This window comes from Haematobia irritans, chromosome 3, assembly GCF_050003625.1.
Source record: "Haematobia irritans isolate KBUSLIRL chromosome 3, ASM5000362v1, whole genome shotgun sequence".
Classification (NCBI taxonomy): domain Eukaryota; kingdom Metazoa; phylum Arthropoda; class Insecta; order Diptera; family Muscidae; genus Haematobia; species Haematobia irritans.
In genome coordinates this window covers 83,271,853-83,277,852 of record NC_134399.1, presented here as the reverse complement: position 1 = coordinate 83,277,852, position 6,000 = coordinate 83,271,853, and positions in this window count along the sequence as shown.

The window sequence follows — 6,000 nt, the reverse complement described above, 5'->3', positions numbered from 1 at the left end:
TAATATATACCACGTGTGGACTAGCTCACAATTTAGAAAACGATTTAAGATACCACAACCCAAGTAATTCGATTCGTATAACAGTCTTTCGTAGAAGTTTCTACGCAATCCATGGTAGAGGGTATATAAGATTCGGCCTGGCCGAAGTTACGGCCGTTTATACTTGTTTTTACTAACATAACATTGTGTTCCACCCTAGTACATTAGCCGACTTAAATTTTGAGTCTATAGATTTTGTAGAAGTCTATCAAATTCTGTTCAGATCGAGTGATATTTAAATGTATGTAAATGGGACAAACCTTTATATGTAGCCTCCAACACATTTGACGGATGTGATATGGTATCGAAAATTTAGATCTACAAAGTGGTGCAGGGTATAATATAGTCGGCCCCGCCCGACTTTAGACTTTCCTTACTTGTTATAGTCCTAAAATATATCTAGATTTTTAATTTCGCCCAAATTGAAAAAAAGCTACGGTTTATATAAGCCCAAACCCCAAAATCGCCACTGCTTAGTCGAAAAGTTGACTCAAATTTTCCTAAATTTCTAATACATATATATCGAGCGATAAATCATAAATAAACTTTTGCGAAGTTTCCTTAAAATTGCTTCAGATTTAAATGTTTTCCATATTTTTTTTTACTAACGTAACATTGTGTTCCACCCTAGTGCATTAGCCGACTTAAATTTTGAGTCTATAGATTTTGTAGAGGTCTATCAAATTCTGTTCACATCGAGTGATTTTAAATGTATGTATTTGGGACAAACCTTTATATATAGCCCCCAACACATTTGACGGATGTGATATGGTATCGAAAATTTAGATCTACAAAGTGGTGCAGGGTATAATATAGTCGGCTCCGCCCGACGTTAGACTTTCCTTACTTGTTATAGTCCTAAAATATATCTAGATTTTTAATTTCGCCAAATTGAAAGAAAGCTACGGTTTATATAAGCCCAAGACCCCAAATCTTGTTGGTTTATATGGGGACTATATCAAAACCTGGACCAATATAAACCATCGTCTAACTTGACTTGCTTTCTTTATTTATTTATTTTTTAAGCGAATACATATATGATGCTTAACTTATACTACAATTAGCCTCTATTATGAAGAAGTGACTAACCAGTAATTTATTTATTAACAATCAATAGACTTATAGAAATTAAAATATCCTAAGACTAAACTAGAACAATTATTGTTGTAAAATTTTTATTTTGAGTTGACGCTTTCATATAATAAAGCGAGTTAATAAATCATGTGGTTTGAAGCGGTGCAATATTCTAGGTTGATTGGAAGTTTGCAGTAAATTACGGGCTTCGCGATTAACGGGGTTCTGTAGGCGGATAAGATATTTTTTCTGCAATTCTAGAGATTTCCTTTTTGATCGTAGTAATTTTTAAGTTTCGGTGGAGGTCACTATTTCGGACATGCCATGAAGTGTTTACTGCACTTTTTATCACTTTGGTTTGAAACCTTTGTATTTATACCCTTCACCACTACTGTGGTACAGGGTATAATAAGTTTGTGCATTTGTATGTAACGCCAAGAAGGAAAACTCTGAGACCCATTGTTTAGTACACCGATCGTCTTAGAATTAAATTCTGAGTCGATTTAGCGATGTCCGTTTGTCTGTCTGTCTGTCTGTCTGTCCGTCCGTCTGTCTGTCTGTTCATGTATTTTTGTGCGCGAAGTACAGGTCGCAGTTTAAGTCCGATCGTCCTCAATTTTGGCATAGGGTCGTTTTTTGGGACAAAGACAATCGCTATTCTACCAATGCTTGGTAAATTTGATTGAGATCGGTTCAGATTTAGATATAGCTGCCATATATATCTTTCGTCCGATTTGCACTTATATGGCCTCAAAAGCTAGAGTTTTGCCGTGATTTAGTTCAAATTTTGCACAAGGAGTACGTTTAACAGTATCAGTAATTGTGCCAAATTTGGTTGAAATCGGTTCAGATTTAGATATAGCTCCCATATATATCTTTCGCCCGATTTATACTCAAATGACCACAGGGGCCAAAGTTAAACTCCATTTACGTTAAATTTTGCAGAGATAACATAATTATTATTCTAACTATACATGTCAAATTTAGTCGAAATCGGTTCAGATTATATATAGCTCCCGTTATATGTATACCAGAGTTGGGAAAATATGGTAGACTATTTTATAGTTTAGACCCATTTTCAATGGGATTTTCCTCCAATTGACTGCATAGTTTCTACGGAGAATAAATTTAATATAATATTTAAGTGTGTCAAGTTTGATATAATTTGGTTCAGAATTAGATAAAGCCTCCATATATTCGTTTTCCCTGTTTATACAAATATGGCCAAAATTCCCACACTTTACACAAAATTCTGTGACAATTTCCCCAGATCTATGTCATATCCTACACACTGTAATGCCAGACTTTCCACAGAACGGTTGAGTTTTAAATAAGGCTCCAAGTCGCCCGACTTGACCAAATTATATATCACAACCCACACTTGACCACAAATCTTGGCAAGATCTAACCAATATCCTTGTAAAATCGTCACTGCTGAGTAGCAAAAATTTTAAATGTTACTCAAATTGTCCTATATCTCGAATACATAAGTATCGCCTGATAAATCGCAAATGCTCTTTTGTACAATTGCCTCAAAATTTCTCTCACTTCATATTTCCCATATTTTTTCATTAACACTAAGTTTCATTCCAGGGCGTTAGCCGATTTCAATTTTAATTCTAGAGATTTTGTAGAAGTACAAAAAATTGTATCCATTCTAAGTATTTGTATCTGCAAACGCAAACCTTTATATAGCTCCCAGCAAATTTGAAGTAGTTGAGATGGTAACACAAATGTTGGTCTGCATGCTGGTGAAGGGTATAATATAGTCGGCCCCGCCCGACTTTAGACTTTACTTACTTGTTTTTCGATAGAACTGTTTGCCGCACATCCTCATAGTTGAATGCCATATATCCATATTGGTTTTAATGCTTGTTTATATATTAAGAGTTTATTATCTGTGGAGACTGAATTTTTTCCAATTAACCGGCTTAGGTTGCGGTATTTAATATTTAGTTCTTCGCACTTTTTATCAATATCCAATTTTCCAATTTAATTTAGAATCCAGTGTAAAACCAAGATATTTTGCTGCGTTTGAACATGCCTTGCCTGCAAAAAAAAAAAAAAAAACGAATCTGTGCCAAATTTATATCATCTTAGAATTTGTCCCCTATAGTCGGAAATCGATATTTCGATGTGTTATAAACGGAATGACAAACTTATTATATCCCAATATCCATTCAAGGTGGTGGGTATAAAAAGCTGAAAAAACTAATAAATTAGACGTTCGTAGAATCAAATACGCAATACATAAATTTAAAACAGAATTGTATTGGACCTAATGCAGAACATTAAATTTGTGAGATTTTTTTAGTTACTGAATATTATCAGGTGAAATTAATCGAAATTATATGCTTATTTCTGTGAATGCTGAAAACCTTAATAACGGGAAATTGCCTGGCAACTGTTAGAAGAGTCGTAGCAACATGCGACAGAAGAAAAAAAACTAAACAGATTTTTGTAACAATCTGAGTTACCGGTAACATAACATGCTTCTTCAAACATTGCACTAGAACCAACATTTGACAGGTTATTTGCAATTTCCATTTACTTAAACTGAATAGGGTTGAGTCATTTAGAGTGATGGATAATTTCACAGATTGAAGGATTTTCTTACTTATGTATTTCGAGCCAAAGGGATGGGAAATGTTAATACTACTGTATAACTTATTATATAAAACTTGTCTACTGTTTATATCCTTTACCACTACTATGATACAGGGTATACTAAATTTGTGCATTTGTACAGTACGGCTAATATGTATTGCTATCAACTATAGGTTGCTAAACCGCTAGCCTTAGAGCTAAAAGAGTTAATTAAGTGACAGTTCGTTTTACCGTTTACAAGAACGATTGATTGAATTCAGAACTAATGTTATTCGTGATGGAATTTAAGCGTGATAATGAAATGTCCTTATAGTTGACTGGAAAGCCACAACAAGTGACTTTCCTCCAACATTTAAATGTGAGTAATCTGTTATTTCTTCGTCTGTCTGTATATTTATATTGTTATCCAGCTTTGGGGCTGCGCTGCCAAACAAGAACTGGTAAAGACTCAAAAACCCCAAAACCGTATATTGCGTACCATGGCTAATGATCCTTGATACATACGGAATTCTGACTTGCACCTAGACTTGGGGGTTAGAACTGGTGAAGAAGAAATAACCCTCAACTCACTGAAACATGCGAAGAAATTACGGAGTCATGTCAACCTAGATTTAAACAACATTGTCCGGAGCTACCGATCTAAAAGAAGGCTGCGATGGACAGTACCGATGGATTTAACTCTAACTTTACATTGAAATCAAGAACTAGGATCAACCTAGCTAGGCTGAATTTTCTGTATACTTATATTGTTTTGTTTTCAGTCCATGTTAAGTCCGATCGTCTTCAAATTTGTCATAGGGTTTTACTTCGGCTTAGTGAGAATCCATATCGAAATCGTTCCAGAGTTAGATATAGCTTCCATATATATTTATCACCGATCTGGACACAGTTTATCTGTTTATAAAACGATATTCTTTAAATTTCAAGCATTCAATTTTTTTTGAGTCGCATTAAAATCGCAAAGTAACAGGAAAATAGTCTCTGATTTAGATATATGTATAGTGGAACCTCTCAGAAATGTACAACCACGGTCGCCTAAATTTGTCCATATTTATGGACTACTTATGAGAGGTTATTTGAACGGTTGAGCCCCTAAATGTAAAGATGAAATTTGAAAATCCTTCATTGACGTATGTGTAAAAATGTAATTAGAAAATGATAAAAAATAAAATATAGTGACAGAAAACTCAGGAAAATGTCAATGACTTCAGACACGACTTTCAAACAGCAACTTCTTCTTTGATATCTCCATTGTACTTTTCATTCAAAATCAAGACCAACTATTCTTGAAAGAATATTTTTAAAAGTAAATAAATCATTGCCGACTACGACTAACTCCAACTTGAGTGTATCCATTCTACATCCCAGCAGCCACCGTGGTGCAATGGTTAGCATGCCCGCCTTACATACACAAGGTCGTGGGCTCGATTCCTGCTACGACCGAACACCAAAAAGTTTTTCAGCGGTGGATTATCTCACCTCAGTAATGCTGGTGACATTTTTGAGGGTTTAAAAGCTTCTATAAGTGGTTTCACTGCATTGTGGAACGCCGTTCGGAGTCGGCTATAAAAAGGAGGTCCTTTGTCATTTAGCTTAACATGGAATCGGGCAGCACTCAGTGATAAGAGAGAAGTTCACCAATGTGGTATCACAATGGATTGGATAGTCTAAGTGAGCCTGATACATCGGGCTGCCACCTAACCTAACCTAACCTAACCTAACCTAACCTACAATTTAAAAGACGATGTTAAGAAGCTTTAAGATACCTTACCATCGGCTAGTATTACCACAACACATGTAATTCGATTTAGTACAACTATGTAGACAAACATTTCTCACCTACTTCAATGGTTAGCATGCCCGCCTTGCATACATAAGGTCGTGGGTTCGATTCCTGCTTCGACCGAACACCAAAAAGTTTTTCAGCGGTGGATTACCCACCTCAGTAATGCTGGTGACATTTCTGAGTGTTTCAAAGCTTCTCTAAGTGGTTTCACTGGAATGTGGAACGCCGTTCGGACTCGGCTATAAAAAGGAGGTCCCTTGTCATTGAGCTTAACATGGAATCGGGCAGCACTCAGTGATAAGAGAGAAGTTCACCACTGTGGTATCACAATGGACTGAATAGTCTAAGTGAGCCTGATACATCGGGCTGCCACATAACCTAACCTAACCTACATCCCAGCAAAAAAAAGCATCGCCAAAAAAGTAATGGAAATGTTCTTTTTGGATCCGGAAGTGGTGCAAAATTGACGCAGAAGCGATTAATTTAACATGGGA